This window comes from Zonotrichia leucophrys, chromosome 6 (genome assembly GCF_028769735.1).
Source record: "Zonotrichia leucophrys gambelii isolate GWCS_2022_RI chromosome 6, RI_Zleu_2.0, whole genome shotgun sequence".
NCBI lineage: Eukaryota > Metazoa > Chordata > Aves > Passeriformes > Passerellidae > Zonotrichia > Zonotrichia leucophrys.
The window spans coordinates 33,983,049-34,007,789 of record NC_088176.1 but is presented as its reverse complement, the minus strand read 5'-3'; the positions used below and the strand labels follow the sequence as shown (position 1 = coordinate 34,007,789).

General features: G+C 42.4%; 2 protein-coding genes across 8 annotated transcripts in view; one reads left to right on the top strand and one right to left on the bottom strand.

The window, feature by feature from the left end:
• CTNNA3 (catenin alpha 3) overlaps nucleotides 1–24,741 on the bottom strand; it is a 421,206-nt gene that overhangs the window by 270,085 nt on the left and 126,380 nt on the right. The window lies entirely within an intron of this gene.
• LRRTM3 (leucine rich repeat transmembrane neuronal 3) overlaps nucleotides 1–24,741 on the top strand; it is a 74,420-nt gene that overhangs the window by 38,503 nt on the left and 11,176 nt on the right. The gene's annotated exons all lie outside the window — the stretch shown is intronic.

The following is a 24,741-nucleotide window of genomic DNA, read 5'->3' as shown; positions in this document are numbered from 1 at the left end:
GTATCTGTAGACAAAACTGCACTGACATTTCTTCCATAGCTTCATCTTTTGGGGGTCTGTATCTGTCAGTCTTTGCAGGAAGCAGCTTCCCTCTGTTAACTCTGTCACAGCCACAGTGAAATGCTTCAGCCCTTTGGGTTTGATCTTGTGTAAGTGAAATAACATTGAGGGGCATTCTATGGAGCAGTGTCAGCAGGGTCATTAACTTTAGAAAACTACATCAGCACCCTTGAGCTATCCTGACACCCACCCTGTGTGCCCAAACTCTCATTCATTACTCTGGAATACACCATGAGACAATCAAGGGTTTGCCCAAAGACCAAGGACCTTTAGTTAAACATATTTGTGTGTCACAACCTCAAAATGTGCTCATATGCATCTCAAGAACAGAATTCTAAAGAGGAAACAACGAAATCCAGGATGCTTTTTCTTAGATCACCTCATAAGGCTGCAAAGTGCCTCAGATTTTGGTTTTAGACTTTAAGTCTGGCACTTTGATTTCAGGGGTTAAATGTGAACTGCTGGATACATCATCTCTGAAGGCTCTGAGCAACTCAACAGTGCTGAAAAACTGCTTTCCTCACTTTTCATGCTATGGCTTCTAGACTTAGCAAGCCCAACTCTTTCAATCCTTCCTCACAGGAATTATCATCCAGGCCTCTTATCTCTCCTGTGTGCTCATGCCCTAACAGTGATGCCCAAGCCCAACACAATGTATTTCCTTTCCATAACTAAGGAATATCCAAACTCACCTTGTCCTAAGCAGGACTATTATAAATTTTTCAGCAATCTCTGTAACCTTTGTAAAAACTGATACAAGCCTCCCATCTCCTGAGATTTTGTTGTGTGTGTATTTCCCCAGCACACAATGGTGAGAAAAGTGAATTATATGTTACTACGTTAAAAATAAATTCCAAATCTTGCTCTCTTGGCTTTGAGGAAAAGTCTGAAAATTTGAAATGAGCAGACACTGAAGACTCCAAAATTGAGATGAAAAATAAAAATAACTTTTAAATACATTTAATTACTTTAAAATTCCTCATTTCCATTTTTCAAGCCTTATACTCTCATTTTGGACAGTCCTGTTCATGACTTTTGACCATTTCTGAAAAGCTGCCAGAGCTTCATATAAGAACCAAAGCAAAAGGCATCCCAGAAAATTCTTTTCTCTGCTGCATTTAGAATAACAAGATGTCTACTGAGCTGGTGTTCTCCCAGCACTGGAGTAATGCAAATCATAAGCAACTCAATCCTTATCATGAATTTTATAACTTGGTTCTTAACAGCACTTTGCATTTCCCTTTCCAAAGACAAATGAACACTGTCTCTCACAGCCCACTGGGAAGTGTGCTAGGCCACTTTACACACCAGGATTGATGTTGGGGAGAATGCTCTGGAAAAACTGAAGCTGAAAATCTCATTTGGATTAAGTTCTTCCATATAATCTAAAAATGAAAAATGGTTTAAGGCCAGAGAAGGCAATTTCCACAAGTATTTTCACTGTGCACGAAAGACATGTGAAGTTCTGTCTTGAGCAGATGCAGTTCTTCAATTTAACATTGATTTTGACTTGACAGTTTTAGGGGTGACATGAGAAAAGTAATGTAAGAAAGCAGAGACACATAGAATCAGACGTTGTTAAAGGCTCAAAACACTTCTCAAGAGCACAAGGTTAAGAAAACCTTTCTATTCATCTTAACACTGCATAGAAAGAGGTGCCAATTTATTCCTAGCAAGCTTTTTTCCTTCAGTTGGGCTTGTTTCCACAGGCGAGAAAAAGCAAATATATTTTAAACCAAGCAGCAACACAGCATAAAAAGACTGCAAAAAAGGTGAGGAACAGCTTAATTCTCAACCTGTCACAGGCAAGCATAAGTTTTATTTCTATCAGGAAAAAAACAGCAAAATGTTGCTGAAGAAATGGTGAAGAACCCACTCACCTTTTATGTTCACCAGTATCCAGTGTGTACCAGTGCAAGCCCTCCACACCCTTTAGAGGTGAATTAATAAATTCTTACTATTCATGATGTTTCTTAAGACTGCTGCCGACCTAGGAGAGTTAAAATGGAAGAAAATGACAGGAAACATTTCAGCCCCAGCAGAGCTGCCAGACCTTGGTGAGCACCTTTCCCAGGCAGAGAACTGTAGGGCCAGCAGGAGGATGTGCATGTCAGCAGCATTAACTCTGATCAAACCTCTCTGTTCATTTAGTCCAGAAAGTACCATCTGGCAGCACTGCTTCTTCTCCTCTCAAAAAGCACCTGAAATTGAGGATGTTCCAAGAGCTGAAGGAACCTTTACACTTGGAGACTCACTGAAGGGAAGAATCCCCTGGTCTCAGCCCAGTCTGCCTGCACTTAAAGCAATCAGTGCCTTGCTGACAATACAGGTTTAAAAGGTGTTAGATTTATGGATACAGCAAGGGACAGATAAAAAGGTGCTGCTCTCTATCTTTACCAGATAATTCCACAACCCAGCTCTCCAGTAAATAATCTATCACTAGAGCCAGGCAAGTCCTTGCAGCAAACTCTAAGATTAAGTGATGATTTTAAAAAGGTGTAGTCTCTGTAATGGCTTTTTTTCCTTTCCAAAACAGTTACTTGCATTTAGAATTATTCTTTCCCTGACCACTGCAAAACAAGTGCAGTGTAACCCCACGGAATGCAAAAAACGTGAGGCAGAAATGCTACAAGCTCAAAAGACAGAAAGTCTTTGCTGCCTAAAGAAAACACCAGGTAAAGCACTTTACTGGCTGTACTGTAAGCAGAATTAGCATCATTTTCAAAGCCCTCCATTGTATCCAGCATGCCACAACTTTCAGCACAGCCCAATTTCAGGTGTTTAGGAAGCTGTCTGGATTAGGGCAGTGGTGCATTAGTACTTTACATTCCCACTGGTCTTTATTCCTCTTCATGGCCTGAGAACATCAGGCACTGAAAGCACTGGTGAGCATCACCTCCTGCAGGCTCCTGACTGCATTCTACCCCTCACTCCTCTGTCTTCTCACCCAATGCTTCTCTCATACAGCAATCAGTGATTTTACAATAATTTGTGATTGAATAGGCATCTACCAGCATTTTCTTAAAATAAAATATTGCAATTGATTTGCTTAGTCTCCCAAATGAATTATAGTGCCAATACAAGGAATTAATCCTAATGAACTCTCTAATAATGGGCCAAATCTTTGGATGCTCTAAATGTCATCAGTGGAATTTTTATACTGGCAGAAAATTTGGCCCTACAGATTCAATAATGCATCAGCAGACACTTTTCAGCATTTTTTGGAGGCACAAATTGGAACTCACCCGGGTTCTGCCTAATGGAAGTAGCTGAGAGCCAAGGAACTCATCAGGAGTATTTGAAAATTAACTTTATTCATCCCCTCCATGCATTCTGAGTGTGTTGCCTTCTCCCCCAGCTGCTGGAAGTCACGCTTTTCGTGGGGGACCCAGAAACCAGGGGAACAAGGGAATGGCTAAGGCAGCCAGGATTCATTTAGCACATGACAATGTGTTAAAAGCTCAGCCTTATGACACATTTCTCACTAATGTCACAATAGTTACAGAGGAAGGATAGCTTTGATATGTCAAAATGTTACACAGCTTGTCTGTGTTCCCACTGAAGTTCATTTAAAGTGAACTCTGTGTTCCCACTGAAGTTCATTTAAAGTGAACTTCTAAAGGGATAAATTACAGTATTTGTAATTTTCTTTCAGATTCTTACTATCCTATTCACATCTAAATTCTACTGGCTCTATTCAATAAAAGTAATCAGATTTACACTTTATCCACTCCTGTTTGTAACAAATGCTGTGGAATAAGGTCAGACTTCCAATATGGAAGTTCCTCAGCACTGTGTAAGAACAGGAAGAGCAGAAGACAAAAAGCAGCAGGTTCAGCTCGTGGCCACTTGGTGTGATCTGCCTGAGGATTGCATGAGCTTCCAGACTGAGGCAGCTTCAGGAATAAAAAATGCATCACTTCTTGATGCTATGTTAATAGTTATAATCCAACTACTTCTAATTACCTAAATACTAGAGTCTAAAAGAGCCATCATTTCCCCACTGAATACAGTCACAGCACTCTGACCTGGTTTAACATTACAGCATCAAAGGCAGAGAGCAGTGCCAGTCAGCAGCAACAAATTCATGGCATTTTTCAAGCAAAGAAGCAGCTCTGATTGCTGAATTCTGCCACTTCTGGACAAATAATGTATTTTCAGTTTGATTTCCTGCAGGAGGTATCAGTTAAGGGTGAAGGATTTAGCACAGTACAATTGCCAAAGCAGTATTCATCACCAAACTTCATCATTTAGTCTAAAGATGCAACACTGGCTCCCGAACCAAAGAAAATGGAAATCAGTTTTGTATGAAAAGTACATTCCCTGTGTGTCAGCTGATTCCCTTTCCAAGGGACTCTATTACTGCCCTTGCCCCAAACTCATAGCTTATAATTTCTTTTAAAATCTCACCTGAGTCTATCAAACTGACCACGTTATCAGCTTGCCCTGTCATGTGCCACAATTAACATCCCATTTCTGCCCCTCAGCCCCTTGAGGGGCTGCTACTCACCCATCAATTCTACACTCCACCTCTGGAACTTCTTCCCCTCAAAGACACACCACTTTCATAAACCAAGAAACTAAAAAAACTGCTAGTTTTGATGAAAATATGGCAATTAGCAATGAGAATAAATGGTGGGTAAACTTTAAAAGGTAAAGTTTAAAAATAAGCAAAAATTCAGTGTTTGAATAAAAAAGCAAAGGCCTAGTGAGAGACTGCAAGGTCATTAAAAGTAAATTTATACTAATGAAATTTGATGATACACAAAGTTATGCAGTATCATCAACACAGGGGCACTGAACTATTATGCTGGAAGAGGGAGATGGCACAGAACAGTGCAGTAGAAAGAAAAATATTAAAATTGATGGGAAATAATACAGTTATGCATTTAGAAACAATTTTTTCCCATAAACATTGGGCTTATTCACAGAGATAACAGCAGGGAAAGAAAAATATGAATGTATTCATCAATTCCAACCTTAATATGAAGGAGTAATGCAATATGGCTTGGAAAAAGGTGAACTTGATTCTAAACGCATCAATTGAGTAATTTTCAGTAAAGAAAGAGATTTGTTAACATTGTTATGAGACATACAAGTAATTTCTCCTGGATAATATGTGAGGCTGTTCAGCTGTATTCGAGAAAGGGATTCAAAATGAATTTCTGATGGAGAGAACAACCTTTATGACAATCACTAGGATGGATGAAAGGGAATTAACAGCTTGGAAATTTATCATACAAAAATTAAGGACAAAGGAGAAAATTTGGTTTATCTCAGTAAATAAACCCCAGACCAAAATAAACCAAAACCCTTCAAGGTGAAATTTGCCCTAGGTGCTTGCTTGACTGTGCTGCTCCAGAAGTTACACTAGTATAAAATCTGGTTTTACTCTCAGTGATTCGAGATGATGAATGACAAGCCTTGGCCTTTAAATATTCCTGAGGCAATGTGGATGCCAAATATCCCACTCTGTAATGCTTTAATACTTCTCCAGGGAACTTCAGGGCTATAAGAAAACCTGAAAGCAGGGGAACTGATGACTTTCCCGAATTCACTGACTTTTAAACTCTCCTGTTTACAGAAGGTGTTCTAGCTTTCAGACAGATCCTAGTAAATGCTCAAGGCACTTGAAGTATTTGCATGTGAAAAAACCAATGGCAGTCCAGGAGCCATAGGAATCATGGAGTTTTTTAGCAGGAACACAGTCCAACAACAGCAACACCAGCCCAGAGCTTTGCCCAGGGGCTCTGGCACAGCCTGGGACACTGGGAGCTAAAGGAAATCAATAATCAGCCCTATCTCTTTCTGCCTAATGAAAGATAGAAGTAATAGCAATTTAATCTGGTACCATATCACACGTGGCTGTACAGCAGAGGAGACCCTAAAACAAGATTAAAGAGGAGAAAGAAAGAGGTCATTTTCTCTCAGAGCACCACGCTGAAACTCAGAGCCACTGTCCCCACAAAACAGCTCTAAAGGTTCAAGCTACCCTGTGCACTACAGGCCATCTTATATAAGCAACATTCCTATTTTCAATTCTTTAACCTGTTCCACAGCAGCTGCAATGACTACAGAGTATGAGAGGCTCCAGTAAAATTTGACATTTGAATCAACCACATAAACTGAGTCATCAGATTAGCAAAGGTGCATAAAAAATAGCTAATTGCAACTTCCAAAACTTTCATCTGATAGAGTAAGGAATGCTTTGTCCTTCACGTCACATCAATTTCAGACTTTTTTAATTACAAAAATTAAATACACATCAATAGACAGATGCACAGACTATCTACCACCACTGTAGAAATTTCCAAAAAGAATTCGATCACTGGTCATTTTCTTTGTAGAACACTGCCTCTGCAGTAAAAGAAAACATTTCATATGCTCTTGAGCAAAAAATTCCTCAGCAATATTTCTTGTGCCCTTGGCCAGCTGGTATCAGTGCCAGCCTGAGCAGGTGCCCCCGGAGCAGGCGCTGCCATGCCAGGCTGGGGATGGCACCATGCCCACGCTGCAGCCAGGGTGAACCACAATGCTCTGCACATTGGATTGCATTGCCTGCCATCCCAGGGAATTGCTCACACAGGCCCAGCTGGAGAGTGATCGAGCATTGACTCAGCAGCACTTACTCACAGCGCCATGAAATGAGAAATAGTGACTTTCAAAGATGAGGTGTGAGAAGGAGGGAAGGGTAATGAGCAAATTTCTTTGTACACAACTGCTGGGAGAGACCTCCTTAACCAACAGATTCTGCATTCATCACAATTACAAACAGGTACATTTATTTTGGGGGCATTTGAATTATAAACTCATATGCAGATCCCAAGCACTACAATACAAATTATATCTCCCAAAACTCTGAGAAGTAAGATGCTAGGATCTGCACGCAAATTTTTCAAATCAAGTCTATTTCTACTAATATTAAATAAATCTTCAAATTTCCTGAATGCACACTATCCAGATACTCATCTAATGAGGGGCAGGAGAAGTAAGAAAGAAAAAAAGCGGAGATAATCAGGTAGCCATATTTACCTTCTAAATTATTATTAACTATACAAAACTCTTCAAGTCAGGATTTACCTTGTTCTTACTTACACAATGCATAAATTTTGTTTTCCAACCCTTCTAGTGATAACAGTACAGAGTAAATTTTTATGTATTTGTGAGATTAAGAAAACTACTACAGCACCAAGATGTTTTGCAAGTGCCATACAGGATTTAATGAACAGGGGCAGTGGGCAGAGGAGAAATCTCCTCTGGGTCTCTGTCTGAGGCTATTGCAGATCTGAGAGCAGGTATGAACCCTTCTGCTTTGCCATCTCACCTCTCTCAGTGTGCTGCATGTCCCTGCTTGAGATTCACTGCCAACAGCAACAGCCTAAAAAACCAGGATTTTGGTGTGATGTATTATCTAGGGATGTGTGATAACTCATATTGCAGGAGCCTTTCAAACTCACATTCTCCCCATAAGGCATGGCCTGTTTCAGTCCTAAAAGCTCATTAGGTAATTATTTGAAGATGTTTTTTCTATATTTTGTTGTTGCTTTATTTTTGTGTGAGACTTCACAGGGTTGGTCCTTGCCTCCTTTAAAACACAGAAATGCAAAATCCTTAACACTCTGTGCTTATACGTGCACATACTCAGAACACAAATGCAGAGCCATGAGTGTGCAGCTCTAGTTTTACAAGAAATGTATGACAGGAATGAAGGCTTTATTAGAGGAGAGGAAAACCAAACGTTTTCAGGCAGCAGAATGACGCTCCTGGAACCACCAGGACATTGTTACTGCAGCAGGGCAGCTGTGCTGTGCAAGTCCCTGAGCTGCTGTGGCAGCTGTGCTGTGTCCCTGGTTCCAATGCAGCTGTGCCTGTCCCTGATCCCACTGCAGCTGTGCCTGTCCCTGGTTCCAATGCAGCTGTGCTGCCTCCAACAGAGTGCCGTCCGAGCCCTCTGCAGTGGCCGCCTGATCCCTGCAGTGCAGGTCCGACCCTCGTGCGGGCTGCCCGACCCACTGCAGGTGCCGTGCCGATCCATGCAGGGCCAAGTCCCTGAGTGCTGCCGAACCTGATGCCGACCTTAGCCCCCTGAGCCCCGAGTGGCCGGGGACCGAGCCCTCAGTGCCGGCACCGAGCCCTGAGTGCCGGGACCGAGCCCTGAGTGCCGGGACCGAGCCCAGAGTGCCGGGACCGAGCCCAGAGTGCCGGGACCGAGCCCTGAGTGCAGGGACCGAGCTCAGAGTGCCAGGACCGAGCAGAGGCCAGGCCGGCAGCCCCATGCCCTGCAGGGCCTGCACAGGTTCTGAGGAGGAAGACTGAGAACAGAGCAGAGGAGGGGCTGGGCTAAAGTAGAAATAAGATAAATCTAAAGTCGTTCAGGGCAAGAAGATTGAAGTCTCATGCATTTACTAAAAAAAGATAAATTTGGGATTTTGAATAGTTTATATTTGTTCTCTTCTTCAGTCTGAGGCCCACAGAAGGCTGGCCATTACGTCATGCAGTAAAATTACACTTAGAATTTGCAGTGGAATTTTGCAAAGAAACAAGCAGCCCCTCCTGAGCAAGCAGCCCCGAAAGCAGCGGCCGGGCAAGGCGCAGCCCCGTCCGTCCGTCCCTCTGTCCGTCTGTCCCACAGCCCCTGCTCCAGCAGCCCCTCTCAGAACCAAATCAACCCTCTCAAACCAACCCTCTCCATCTGCTGCAACACAAACTGCAGTGAGACTGAGATTTGCTGGGCCTGTACTCAGGTGGTTCCTGTCCCAGAATTTCTTTTATATGGGTTGATTAGATATTGCCTCAAAATTTATTGAATGGTTAATGTGTTAGATGAGACATACAATAAAAAGTTATGCTAAATACTAACTTGATAATAAAAACAAATATTTTCCATGGTGTGTTTTAGCCAATAACTTGGAAAAGCCCCCTTCCCCCCTTCCTTTTAACACTGAAACAAACAAACAAAAAATTAAAAACACCATGCAGAAAGTAAACTTATGGAAGTCCATATGAATTTCAAATGAAATTTGTGACTATAGTTGTGAATATCTCTCCCCCTTTTTTTCCCCTTTTTTTACAGTGATTTCACTACTACCTTAGTATCTGAAAAAAGCAATTTTTCAAATACCTACTGCACATTCTCCAAGTAATACACATTAAACAACTGGAAAAATGTGGCACAATTTAAAGAAGCACAAACCTTTCTGTTCTGCCTAAATGATACATATTTCAGAATATGGAAAATATTAAAAAAAGAGTGATAAATCCCTTAACTCAAGGCTACTCTTATTAGATTCGCTTTTCTCTGAATAAATGGAGTCTTAATGAAAACTGTCACTAGAAAATGGAATGCAATCATTAGATAAACTACTGAATTACAAATTCCACCCACATGTGAATGGGTACATAAAGTTTTACAGTATTATGAGAGTATATTTCTGCACCAGGATTATTAAGGAGCAGAGCTAAATGATTTTTCCTTCCTAAGTGTTTATTCACCACAAAAAGTCACCAAAATTTCCTAAAATTATTTGACAAATAAAAGTTGAATCTACCTTTTTTTTGGCCACAACACTAAAAAATGGGGGCAGGGGGGTTATTAACAATACTAATGTAACTCAAACCTTTTTTCCCTTATTTAGGTTTTCCAACTCTTCCCATAGTTAGCTGGAATTGCTGAGAAAAGGTTAAGGGGAGATTTCAGTAAGCACAGTAAAATTGTACTGACAAGTAGCAATTTAATACATTTACAACTTATTCATACATCAGATGTTCTAATTGCCACCACTGAAAAACTGTACCCCTACAAGTGGCCCAAAATGTCAAGATCCATACTGAATAAGTAGCAGCAGCCTTGATGTTGATTGTACCATCACTTCTGCTTATTTCTTTGCAAAATTCCACTGCAAATTCTGTTAAGTGTAATTTTACTGCATGACATAATGACCAGTCTTCTGTGGGCCTCAGACTGAAGAAGAGAACAAATGTTAACTATTCAAAATCACAAATTTATATTTTTTTAGTAAATGCATGAGACTTCAATCTTCTTGCCCTGAATGACTTTAGATTTATCTTATTTCTACTCTAGCTCAGATACAAAACATCTGCTTATGAAGATATTGGTGTGACTTCTATTCACATTTAATTTACTGTATTGCTGTGACTCTATCATAAACACAGCCATGCATGAGATTAAATGCAGTTTATGAAATAAGAACGTCCCTTGTTTAATTTGTTTCAAGTAATTCAGCCCTAGTGGGTTTAACAATATAATTAAGTTAACACCAGTGCTGTTCTCTGCTGCCTTGTGTCAAGAAGTGCTGCACTTAAACCTGCCTCAAGGTCACCTTCCCCCATAACTCTCATAATCCCAAATCACCACACAATAAAAAACCTGCTGTCAGTGACTGAACAGATTGGTATTATTTTTAACAGCCTAACAGAATTAAAGAGTTGTGCCACCTCCAAGAGAGGCCAGATTTTAAGGCACTAGGCATGTAGGAATATTAGACTCGTACTTAAAATGAATTACGACACTTCTCACATTCCATAAAAGTCAGCTTCCTCCCAGGCCTCTGGAACTGCACAAACCTTGCTGGGAAAGGAGGAGAAATGACTCATTGCACTGCACTACCTCAGCTAGGTGCATTTCCCTACCCTAAGCACTGTGAGGGGTGTTCAGAGGCACTGCCTGCCCTGGGCAGCAGCACAGCCCAACAGGGCACTGCAGTCAGCTCCCCACTGCTGCAGATCAATATTCATTAAATAGGACATTTTCTAATGTCTTCCAGTATATAAGGCATAGATGGAAATACATATTTGTACTTACTTCCCTTCAATCAGCTGCTGTTAGATTTTAAAAGACTGTGAAATTATCAGGATCACAGAACAGAATTTGCTGTGCTAAAGGTCACAGTCCCAAAGATTTTGACTGTCCTCATCAATCTTCATCCAGCCCTGTCCCACTCTGGGGTCTGAATTATACTTTCAAGCCCTGATTCCTTGAATCAAGGCCTCCAGGAACAATATATTCTGCAGTGGTCCCAGGGAATTTGCCTGTATGCAGATTTTTCAGAGTAGCTCATTAAAAGCATCCATTCCTGCCAGCTGTACTGCCCCTCCCCAGCACGGGCAGTCTGTGCACTCCTGGTGCTCAGATCTCACTCAGCCCACAAAGCCTGTGCTGCTCCTGGGCTCCTCCTGCTGCACAGCCCTGCTGGCAGCATCCTCCACAGGCTCAGCCCTCCACTCCACAGGAAAAAGTCATAAATCATAATATGAAATAGGAAGACTTTTACAGATCACACTACATGTCACTATTTCATTCCCCAAGTCAGTCACAAAGGCAAATGTAAGTTATTAAGTAATGTTTTTACTGACTTCGCATTTCTGTGGCTCACTCTGCAGGACAGCAGCCTCCATGAACTGCTAACTTGAATAGATGATAAAGAGCATAATCTTTTTGCTGTACAAGTTCATTTTTTTTTCACTGTACCATTAGTATAGAAAGGCTGGAAGAGAAATCCTTTGATCCAGCAGGATAATACTTTAGAGAAGACCAAATGATATTTTTCTGAATTCCATCACTGGGTAAGAAAGATTGACTTAATCAATCTGGATTTCTGGAACTACTCCATTTCTGCTCTTCTTTTGATCAAGCTGTATGTGTAAAGATGCAGTAACTCCAGGCAGGCCAAATTTATGCACCAGCTTCTTTGAACTTCAAACGAGCTTGCTGGACCCTTTAAATTCAATTTTATCTGCAACTCAATTACAGAGAAGTTGTTCTCTCTCCTCTGCCTAAGAAAGTATATTTCCATTTGCAGCATCTCATCATTTCATATAACCTCCTGTGGAATCCTATTTCCCTTGTCAGGTATGATCAGCTTCCCTGGGAAAGTTATAGACTGCAGTTAACAAAGTATTTATCCACAAAGCTTTCTGGTAGTCTTTGCTCCAGCAAAGATGATTTCAACATTTAAAATAACTCCATTCTTTTCATATATGAAAAACCGAAAACATAATACATATATGAAAAACTGAAAACACATCTCCCAAGTTTTGTACAACGATCAGTTTAGTTCTCCCTGAAATGCTGTAGGAAAATCACCTCCTTCAGCAATAAAATGCCTTGTTGCAACCTTCCATGCCACAGACTGTTCCAATCCCTCTGGCACATCCAGAAGGTGCCCCCTTGACAGAAATCCTCAGCTGCCCTACACAAACTGCTCCCACAAGTTGGTACTGTCAGGATTAAAGCAAATGAAGCTGCCCCAGCAATCTGAGCCCCAGAGCTGCTTCCAAGCCCCTGTTGTGGTACCCCCAGGACTGCTATCAGATAACTCCAGTTCCAACTAAGAGTGGGGCTGATAAGAGAAGCAGAGATGGGAACTCCCTCCATGCTGTGCTTGGGAAGGGAACTCAAGGTAGCTGAGCTGCAGCTCCACACTGATCCCCCTGCACACCGTGCTCTGCCATTCAGTCACACTGCTGAGGCCAAAACTGGGAATCTGCTTCATTTCATTAGCTGGATTGCAAAAAACCAATAAATCTTTCCCAATAAAACTCCGCTGACTTTGCCAATAACTTGGCTCTCTAAAAGCCTGGGCAAAACTGTTACAGAGAGATGAAGATAAATCTTGAGGCCAATTAACAGCTCCTGGATTTCAAGCTGAATTTTCACAATTGTATGGACCTGAGCTCTCAGGAGAAAGTACATAGAATAGACAGCAATTACAGACACTCCCCACTGCTTTATATGCAATTACAGATACCCCCCAGCAACTGAATAATTTTCTTTACAAATAAATCTGACAGTGAGAACTTTTTAATCCTTTTTGAATTTGTCCTTAAGCAAGTAGCCTGTGCCAGCTCTACACTGCTTCCACACCCATTCTGCCCCATAGTGCAGCACATTGAGTCCACTGCCACTTGCAGAAGAAAACAGGACCAGGCTGAGAGCACAGTGCAGGAACTGGGGTTTCTGGAAGATGCACCAGCCAGGAGATCCCCACTTCAAAGAACAACTCAGCGCCCTAGAGGTACACATTTAGTTTTGCAAATTACCCAAAAGTTATCTTGGCAATTGTGGCGGATTTATTAAGCCCCAATGAAATATATCAACAGATTAACCCCCTGATTTCCTTTTACATTTACTGTGCTATTGGCATAAGTCCAGTTAGACCAGTTTTGATTTATGATACTGAAAGTAGGAGAATAATTAAATCCATTAACCCGCTCTCCCAGAAATAAACCTGATATATAGCATTCTAAGTGGCTTGATGAGGAGGAAAAGATTGCATCTAGCCCAAATCTTTTGTAATTTAAACATGAAAGCCCCTGTGCTGTCCATCCTACGTGACTCTCTCCCAATTACAGCTATCACTTTCATCCTCTTTCTCCAGGATAGGGGAAGAGAGAAACTCTATTAAAACTTCTACAGAGAGCACACAGAAATGGCAGACATGTATTCTGAGCAAAATATTACTCATCCAAACCAGTTCAAGATCAAAGAGAAATAACCCCTTCCACTAGAGTGCCTCCCTCAAGAGGCTCCAGTGAGCCACCAACAACCAACACACACAGATATTCCTCAGGGCCATGCACAAGGGTGCTGGGTCAGTGCAAATGCAGAATTCCCAGTGTTAGAAGCTTGCTCCATGTGCCACCTCTCAGTCCCTCAGCCTCTGCAGACATTCCAGGCTCCAGGCTAGCCAGGCTTTCCTTCTGACACAGCTGGGCCATGCACTGCAAGCCACATGCTGGCAACAGAGGATTCAGCCCTCAGTTTTCAGGCACATCTTCTCCCCCGAGTTCTGCTGAGGTGGAACTCTAATTTTTCACAGTCTAAGTCAAGGAGGAACATCACAGGTGTGATTAAAACACACCAAGAGAGAGATTTTGCCAAGAGTCCTGAACACACAGTTTCCCAGTCTGGGCAGTGGGGTTGTTATCTCTGTCCAGAACAGAGATTGTTCCTTTACCTGATCCCCATTTGCTGAAGACAGTCTCTGAGGCTTTCCTGACTCAGATTATTCCTGGTGATTTTACCACCAGTGAAAGCTCTCAGAAAGTGAAAACTCAGTTGCTCTTTGTGATCCCTGCATTTGGAGAGACAGCCAGCAGGACTTCAGCACTTCAGTCAGACAGCGATGCCTCCTTCTGGAGTGCAAGCACAACAGAGAGGTGAGAAGAAAACAGAGCTGAAGAAAGACTGAACAGATGGGACTTTGGCAAGAATGTCTCTGATCCCACACAAAACACAGCTATCTCCAAATTCTCTTTTAACCTACTTGTTGCTCTATTTCTCTTACAAGTACTATCCTCACTCAAAAGTGTATTGCTTTGATCTACACCTCCTTAATTCTGGGAACAATCAATATCTCTTACTAAGCTAGGAACTTTTCAAGACTAAAAAGTGGGTTTTTTCTCTTTTGGAGGGTTGGGGAGCAGAGGGCATGGAATGCCAATGCTAAATTCCAACAACAAAAAGCCTTCTACCCAGAAACCTATTGAGAAAATGTTTAATCCAAATCAGACTTGAGAAAAACATAAGAGAATTAGCTTGGTTCCAATTCAAAGTGGTATTTTAGAGGGGGCTGAGAGGATTTGGGAAGATCACCTTTCCCATCACTTGCCCCAGCAGCAATGGGCACAATGCATTCCTGACAGGAGCCTGGCTCATCTGTTTCTGGCTTGCTTCCTGTGAAATACACTTCTCTATTTCCTCTGGCAGCTATTACAGTACTTAATTGCTCCTAACAGGAGAAGTTTAATCCAATTTAATCCTATCTGGGACCTGCTTCTTGTTTTGCCCACCACTGTGATGGAGAACAGATCTTCCCTTCTTTGCAGCAGAGCTGTACAGTATCTGAAGGGGTTTATCACATGTTACTTCATGCTCTCTTGACTGAAGACTCCAAATCATTCTTGTAAGTTGTCATTTCTAGATTCTGACTTCTCCCAGTGCTGTCCTTCAGGAAATAGTGTTTGCAGCTTCTCTGGCTCCCAGGAAGAAAACCATGATGCTGACCCTGTGTGCCACAAGTGCCACAAGCAGCCTGGACCAGCAGGACATTCTGGTGTCCTGGCACTTGTCCTGGCAGAGCTCCCAGCTCAGGAACATCCCACAGCTCTCCCAACACCTCCTGCCCTGCTCTGCCTCCCCTGCTCTGCCTCCCCTGCTCTGCATCCCCTGCACAGCCTGTGCTCTGTGCTCTGTGTGCAGCTCAGCAAACGTTCACACAGGCACCTTGCAAACCCTCTCTGTCTCATTCTGATACAGTGAAGCTTGAGAAGTCACACAAGAACATGCAAAAATCAAATAGACAAGAAAAGCCACTGTGATTATAATAAAAGCTAATTTACTTACCATGCAATTGTCTACAGCTGCTGTGAAAATTGCTTTAACCAGTGCTGAGAATGAAATACATCTTCTGAAAGTTTATCAGAAGAAATAGGCATTAACGAAACACTTTGATTTTAAAAATAAGTAAGAACATTGGAAATCAAAGTTCCCAAAGCAACTAGAAGTCTGTCAAATTGTGTATGTGTATTGAAGTGAAAAATTAAAATATAGATATGCACAATGGAGAGACTTAAAGAACTGCCATGGAAGAGTGTAACAGCACAGTACTTCCTCAGGGCAGCATTAAGAGATTTCTGTTTCCCTCCCCACCTGGAGAAACAGCAGACCCCAAAAGAACTGAGACACAGGTCCAGACACACAAAGGATTTCCCTGAAAGTCAGAAAAAGCGTAAGGACCTTTCACCTAGACAAGTCTGAAACCAACAGTATCCCTGTCAATGAGAATGAATGTATCTGTCAGTCTCCCACTGTTAATTCAGGAGTTGGCTGAAAATATTCTTTGATCAAAGTGTCCATAATGCTTTAAAGGCCTGTAACAGATCAGATCTAATACTGAGATGAGACCACAACCTTCAATTCTTACCATGGATTTGAACAGAGATACAACAATGCATCACATTTAAGTAGGTGCCACAAAAATGGGGAATACCTATGAAACTGGTAAGATACCAGCAATCAAAAGAATAAAGGAATGTTTTACAGTGACTAGTTTAAAGATCCCCATCCTGTACTTACAGCAAGATAATTTGGCAATAAGCAGCCAATAACATTAGGAATAAATATGTATATAATTCTCTAGTCTAAACATTCTTTTCAGTCCAAAGTCTACTGGTGTGTACAGAAAACACAAGCAAGTGTTTAAGCTTCAGCCAAAAAACCAAAAAAAGTGTAGCAGGAAAAGTGTTATGCTAAAATCTTTCTGCAAAAAGATTTTCACTTTTAAAAAAATGTAAATTAAATGGAATTTCTGTTATTCAGTTCAGATTTATCTGTCAGCAAGCTGCCAGCTCCTTAGTTGAGGCTACAAAGGCTGAACTCTAATGGAGGACCCCATTCCCCCTTTGGTGGCAATCAACATTAGGTTTGCTGTGAACAAAGCACTTTGGGATCCCTTTTCTGACATCTGGGAAAAAATCTCTTTGCATACCCTATTATCCAGAACATGAGAAAAGTACTTTACACTTCAGAAAAACAGAGATGGTATTTTATAGTATAAATGTATCAGACTTCTTTTGTATTTGTCACATCTGTATAAACAGCATGGTAATGGTAGCATGGCATTTTTTGTAAGTAGGTCACCATAAATACTTGGAATTATTATATTACATTTCTCAAAGCTGAAAACTAGGACCTCATCCTTCCAGTTGTGCCTCTTGGCACATCTACCTTTGACTTGCAGCAAACACTTCTGCAAATGTGAAAGAGTCAAAAGTAGAGATTTTAACATAACCTTCAAACCAGCTGGTTTGCAGAGCCTGTAACACCCCAGAGTTATATCTTCATGGTTAACAGGGCTGTCAGCACTGTCTGATAGGTGATGGAGGAGTCCACCTGTTCCACTGGAAACTAACCCTGACTCCATCATCAGGAGCTCAGTGATGGCAAACAGGCTAAAAACCTCCTAAAAACGCGCTCTGGGCTGGCTGGTTTGACAAGAAGGAACTATCCCAGAGCTTCTGAACACATCCTGAATTACTGAGGGGGAAAATGGACTTTGTGTGCACACTGGGCCTCTCGCCCCTGCAGCTGAGCATTTCCCCTTCCTGGCAGCCTTTGAGGAGCCAGGACATGAGGGGGGACAGCACCAAGAGCCTCCCTCTGTGCCCCTCTCAGGGCCTCTTCACTTGGTGTTTCAGTGACACCCAAGCCAATGGGAAGGTGCAACCCCATGTTTAATTTGGGGTTTTTCCCCCTGAAACAAGAGGAGATTGGTATCATGAAAAGACATGTAGGAAAACCAGGAAAAAGCAGGTCCCATCCAGACTTAGGGCACCTTAACATCACAACACACACAAGAAAAGTTTGGGTGATCCGGATGAAACAGGGCTCACACTGGAGATTTTACTGTTGCACATTCTGTCCAAAGCAGTGCTGCAGTGCTGAGCAAGGGAAAAGATAGCTGGCAGGGGCACTGTGGGTTGTTTAATTAAAAGAAGCTATGTCCTGCCAGGGCTTTTTGTTAAACAATTTGCTGTTTAAGCAACCACCTGTTCCATCAAGTTAGAGTTGGCTCTGATGGAAGAAAAAAATTCAGAGACTAAGCTGAGAAGCATTCATAACTCTCCAACACTAAAGAAAAATAAAAAGTTTAAAAAGACATACAGCAGTTTCCATAAAATCAGTATAAACCACATTTTAGATGTTAGAAAACCCACTGAGCAGGCACATTGCTGGTTACAGAATGAAATGAAAGCAGATAAGACTCTGCCAATCCTCATTCTAGCACATGCACACAACAGAGCGCTCAGGAGTCGGTGCTGAGCTGAGGCACAGCCCAGAGGGATGCCCAGACAGCACCAACACACACAGCAGTGTGAGCAGCAGGGCTGCCTGATTCCCCAGCCAAAGGGGACAGGGAAATGAGCCAGCAGCCCAATTTTTATCTGTACAACTGCAACCACCAGCTCCCTGGTGCTGCACACAGCTCAGAGTTACAGGCCCAGCACAGCAGGCTGTGAAAAGGAGCCCTGGCCAGGGGAACAACTCTGGAGAGACACATCAGGAACTGTGGCAAAGACTGGCACAGCCCTGCCACCCAGCACTGAGGCTCCCAAACGCTCCTGCTCTCCCTGCATTCGTTTTTTCCAGCCAGACACCTAGACAAGCTGAGCTTTTTGAAACCTTCTTCCAACACGTGCACTTGTGCTGCTGTTCAGTGGAGGTCCCATCCCAGCAATACCATCATGCTTCCCAAACAAGCTGCAGGAGCTAAAGCCTCCCTTGCCCTCCCCTGAGACCCCTGCCCAGCTCAGGCAGGCTTTACTACTGTGGGCACAGGAATGCCCTGAGAGCTGGGGCAGCACAGCACTGCCAGGGCAGGAGGCACAGCAAATGCAGCACCCAGAACGGGCACAGCAAATGCAGCACCCAGAACAGGCTGAGCAAATGCAGCACCCAGAACAGGCACAGCAAATGCAGCACCCAGAACAGGCACAGCAAATGCAGCACCCAGAACAGGCACAGCAAATGCAGCACCCAGAACAGGCTGAGCAAATGCAGCACCAAAAACAGGCACAGCAAATGCAGCACCCAGAACAGGCACAGCAAATGCAGCACCAAGAACAGGCACAGCAAATGCAGCACCCAGAACAGGCTGAGCAAATGCAGCACCCAGAACAGGCACAGCAAATGCAGCACCAAAAACAAGCTGACTGCTCAGGGGCAGGAAAATCCTTCAGTGCAGAGACTCCCATTGCTGCAGGGAAGCCAAGAGGTGACACAAAACAGCAGCACAGTGCTCAAACCCCTTCAGGAGTGGAAAGGAACAGAAATGACAGGTAGATCAAGGATTGAGCCTAGAATGATTTCAGGGTTTGTTTGTTTGTCTGCCTCACCTGCTTTTAGTCAAACAACACACGTGAAAACACCACATACTAATTGAATAAAAAGCAGAAAATAAAGAATCTCAGAAACTGAAAATCCATTAGGCTGTACGTATTGCTCTTAAAGAATAAAAGATAATCTGTTAATGAAGAAGAAATGAACATATCAACAATTCAATACAAATCATCAGCCCAAGCAATTGCATTAGCTTCTCTGAACGGCAAATAACTTTTATTCTCCTCATTTTTGCTCTTTAAAGCTTTTCCATTTAAACAACAACAAAAAAAGACAAAGCACGTTATTTATTCATCTTACATAACTACTTCTCAGAAAATGAATTTATTAGAGTGTTTTGAAAGCTCTACTACAATTTTTTACATTTACTCCAGAAAGTGAATGATGGCATGCACTGAAAAAGCTGGCTATCTGGGATGCTAAGTGGTTTGTCTTAGAGATACAAACCAAGCTTAAAATTAATTATTCCTCCTTTCCTGCTGCACTCTTCTCAAGTTGCCACCTTATCTCTGGAGTAGTTCATAAGATAATTCTTTTCATCCCTTTTCTCAGTAACATCAAGAAAAGGGTTATCTCTGAATATGGTGTTGTCCATCATTTTACTTTCTCTTAAACCCTCAGTTATTACTTTTATATAAGCCAGCTTTCAGCCAATCTGCAGTGCAGAACAGAGGGAGTAAATGCAGCCCTGTGCAGCCAAGGCAGGGGGCTGGCAGTGCCAGCCTGGCACAGCCCCTGTGAGCACAGCACAGGGAACCACAAACACAAACACAGAAAACCCAAGGCAGAGCTGAACTGGCAGGAAAGCTGCAAAGCACTGCTCTGTGCGGTGAGGCAAGAGCATTTTCTGGGGCAACTGCTGCAGCATTAATCAATCCACACACCAATTTCCTTTAAAGTCACTTCACTCTCAAGCCAGCCTTTGCTTGCCACAGAAATTCATAGAAGTGAAATAAGTGCTTCAACAATCAGCAATTTGGCTGTCTTTCCTAAATCATGATGCTCAAATAATTATTTTATTGCCTTTCTCTTCCAACACACTGCCAAATTCCACATTTCCACTGAGTCCTCAAATAATCCTAGGAAAAAGCAGTATTTTCTGGGCAGCACTTGGCCTTCCCCAGACCCATTTCCTGCCAATGCCAGGTGCAGATCCAATCAAAAACTTTGTGCAAGGCAAATTCCAAGTGCTGCCCAGCCTGTGTGGCTGGGACACAAAGTGCCTGCAGAGGCACAGACTTCTAATAAACTCCTGGGGCCCAAAGGCAGCTGCCTGACTCAGGAGCAGTGCCACAGACTCAGTGCATAACGGGGAGAATGAGCAGCACTGAAATCTTCATCAACTTCCCTTCTATAAATCCTTGTGCTTGTAAAATCAAATAGGAGTTACAAAATGTGTTGCTAATGCTCATGAGGTTGGAGAATTTTTATCTGTACAACTGCAAAGCCCATTGCTAGAAAACAAACGTGACCCATTGCAGTTAACTTCACCAGCTCTGGGGTAAGAGGTCTTTCATAGGGAATTTTCCAGTATAAGTTTGAGACTGGCAGATTTCTGCACCAGCCACCTGCATCTTTGGGTGGCTCAGCTGAATAGTTCTCTGTTCATCTATTTTTAATGTGCAAAGCACATTACCAAAAGGAACAAAATTATAAAGAGCAAACTATTCTTTACAAAGGTAGAAAACATCTCTGTCACATAAAGTTCTATCAAATATTTCTCTCTTATTCTAAAATTCCCCTAAAGAACTTCTGCCCAAATACTTAAAAAGAAGGTTTGTAATTAGATGTGACCTCTCTTTGACATCTGATTATGAAATTTGGTCAGATTATCAGCCCACCTGCTGCGCATATTAAACAACACAGATTTTGAAAAAGCAGTGCTGGAAATTAATTTTGCTTTAGTCATTCTCATGCAAATTCTTGCAGCCAAAGTTTTCCACGAAGGTTTCCAAAGCACATGGCTTTAGAGAGGGGTTTGTGAGAGGTAAAGACAATTCTCTGTGGTGTCTCCAGAGCTCTGTCTCATGGAGCAGCTGTGCTGGCCCTTGTGCAGAGCTGCCCAGCCCTCAGGAGCAGCTTGTATGCTGAGATGAGATGGGATGATACTTTGTGACCACCATCCTGCTAATGGCACGGCTTGGCCTGAGCAAAGGAGCAAATCATTTCAACCAATCCTTGAAATTATTCTCAAGGTACTCAGAATTGGTCAAAAAGACATGGATGGATTTTTTGCAACAGAAAACTGCAATTAACAAAATTAATCTTAAAAAGAAAAAGAAGAAGATATACACAATATCTCACTAAGAAGTCTGGAACAGTTGGATTAGACTACAATTTCTCATTACAATTTTAATACACTATTGCCATTTTACAGATTTAATCAACATTTCAAAAATCAATTTTGATAATCCATATTGTTGAAGGTTTAATTACTAAGACAGCATGTGACAAAAACCAGTTAGAACAAAATATTCTAATTCAAAATGAAAATATGTCAAAAATGTCAAAAGTCATTAATTGTTTCCTTCATTCCAATTGACACCAACATTTGTCAGATTCTTGAATTTCCATCTAAGTGGAAGTTCATGTTCCATCACCAGGATCTGCCTAGAGCTAGTTAAGGTCTTAGAGCATGAGGCCTCTGAGTGCAAATTTCTCATTTTACAAAGCAGCACCATCTTATCACCTTTAACAGGCACAGACCCATTAACCCAGGTGGCTCACACACAATCTCATCCTTGTCAAGCACAGAGGGAAATCCTTTATTACCAGTGCAGCTTTGCCCACCTTGCAGCTGCAGGCAGGAAATCCCAAGCCCAGGCAGGCAGCCCAGGAGCATCCTGAGAGCAGCTGCACTTCCCTGCCCCTGAGCCCTCCAAGCTTGTCCTGTTTGCCACAGGATTCCCTCACCTGTTCACAGAGCACAGAGACCTCGGAACAGAAACACATCCTGCCTTGGAAATTCAGCGGAAGTTTCCCTACAGAATTACATAAACAAATGTATTTACTGCACTGTCTGTACTGTTATCATTTGTTTCAGAAGAATTCAGACTCCATTCTCCTTCTCCAGCCCAGCCTGCTAGAAGCACTGCCAGTGCTGCTCCCATTTGGTTGTTCCCCCACGTGCTGTGGGCTTCTTGCTAGACATGGGGGGTTTAATACTGCTCAACATCTCAGGCTGCATGAAAAAACCATCCTCTGCCTGCTCACAGGACTAAAAACACTGCAAGCAGCTTCTTCTGTCACACAGCAACCTGACCCCATTCTGACTTGAAGGACACATGGTGACCCAGAACAGCCGGGCAGCCAGGGCTATAGATTGCTCTCTCCACAGCTGCAGTAAGAAAATAAACATATTTGTATGGGTTCTAGCGAGGATCAAAGGGACTGGGTGCAACTGGCTGGCTCTAAAGAAACACCCCGACCACTGTGCCCTTCCCTCACTGCTCAGGACGTCTTTGAAGAGGAAATGCACTTTACCTGTACAAATCTGAAAGGAATAGCACTGGCACCAGGTGGTGAGCAGGATGGGGCTTAAAGCACCAATTGTCAAAAAGGCCACAAAGAGGCAGGACAGCCCAGAGAGGCAGAGAGGACAGCCCAGAGAGCCAGGACAGCTCAGAGAGGCAGAGAGGACAGCCCAGAGAGGCAGGACAGCTCAGAGAGGCAGAGAGGACAGCCCAGAGAGCCAGGCCAGCCCTGTGCCTCGGTGCCCCAAGGGCCGTGCAGGACAGGACGGAGCTGTGCCCGGGGCCTGCCGGGCCTAGTCTGCACCTCGAGCCCCGGCACGGCCCACAGGGCAGGGCAGGACCAGGCAGGGCCGGGCCGGGCAGAGATGGACAGGGCAGGGCAGCAGCCACCAGCACCCAGCTTGTGATAAACGAATTTACCAAATTTAAGAACCGTATAATTATCTTTATTATTATGCAAGCAAGAATAAGCAAGATTCAGCGCTGGGCAGCCAGGAGTCCCCACTCCTCTTAGGCGCGTGCCTTTCCCCCTTTAAAGTTCGCTTTTTATTGTCCTTTTTCTCCGGATTCCTGGATGACATGGTCCGTCTTCTGCGCTTGCTCCTCCGGTTGCTAGGGGGTCTTTTTCTGCCTTCTGGTGGTCGTGGGATGAAGCCCCCAAGTCTTCCTCTTTGGCCGCTTTCCTTATAAGGCATGCCTATAAGTCTAAATTCTACAAACTAAGCATTCTTGCAAGGTTAATAATTGTTACCAGATGTGACGGTATCTAGTTACAGAGGGTCTCCTATATCTATGGGGTGGAATTTGCAAACCAAGCAATTCTAGCGAAGTTAGTAATTGTTACCAGATGTAGCTGTACCTAGTTACAAGGGGGGGGTTTGTAAACAAAGCAATTCCTACGGAGTTAAAGGTTTTACCATACGTGACTGCACATAGGTATCCTGCTAAACAAGAGCTATTTAGCTATTGTTTTATAATTTAAATTATCTAGCTATTAATGAACCAACGTATTGTTACTTATTACAAGCTCATCCCCGAGCAGCCGCAGGGGCTCCCCAAGCACTGCTCCGGGCCCGGCTGTGTGAAATGCTCCATTCTGCCGGAACCCTGCCCGCACACCCCGCACACACAGAACGGCCTCTGCCCCTTGTTTGCTGTAATTTGTTCACTCCAATTTTCCTGAAACTCTCCGAAGTTACTCATTAGCGCAGCATTTAAGAGGGGAAAGGACAGCCTGGCTATCAACAAACTGTCACTTGATATTTGGAATGGCTGGCCTAGATTTTGGAGGAGTTAATATTAAATTGACCAAGTAATGCTTTGCTACCCTGAGAAATTTGTAGTCCTAAAGGGAGGAATTGTTTCGTTTTGGACAGTTCAATACACAAACAGCCAGCCTGAGTGCCACACAAATGTCAGAGCAGCAGTGCAAATAACATGCACCACAGAAATATTTTCTTAACAAGTGCAAATAGTAACACATCTTAAAAATAAAAAAAAATCTAGCAAATACTGATATACTGCTTGGGAATGTCACAGAGCTTTTCCCCTCAAGAATTGCACAGTGATAAAATATAGCATGAAGGCCACTCTAAGAGGGAAATAAGTTTGAAAAAAAGAAAACTTTTTCATTTGTATAAATATCAAACACCACATGTTCAGGATGTGATGGTTAAGGAAAGGAAACAATCTATTATTACTTCCATCACATCAGAAAATAACAATTTTTTATCAGTCAGGTATATACAGTAACTTTATTAAGAACCTTTACTGAGAACTGAATGATAAATATATCCCACACTCCCCATCCATGAAATTTATAAATTATATTAAGTCCTGCTCTTGCTTTTCTTAAGCTGTATCTGGTATTACTCTTCTGTTGTAATATCATTCAATTTTTAACCAACATCTTTTTTTAATTTACTTAAATAATTACACAGAGCCCATTCAGTAATGCAATCGGAAATACTTCACTCAGAAGAGTTTTATGAAATTATACTATTCTGCAGAAATAAACAAAACAAACACTGTCCATTTCATGGTAAAGTCCAAGAACCAAGTCTGACATAGCAGTATTTTATTTAAACATTAAACATAAATTTTGCTTTTCTTTTAGATATATTCTTCTATATTAATTTTTTAAATTTTTAGTTAGAAATTTTTTGTTTAAATTCTTCTGTGTTTCAGGTTGTTTCTCCCAATATCCATTAGGAAGTCTCTTCTCTCTGCATGAACATATCATTTCTCCTACCACTAACAATGAACAAGGACTCGATTCCAGGAGAGCCT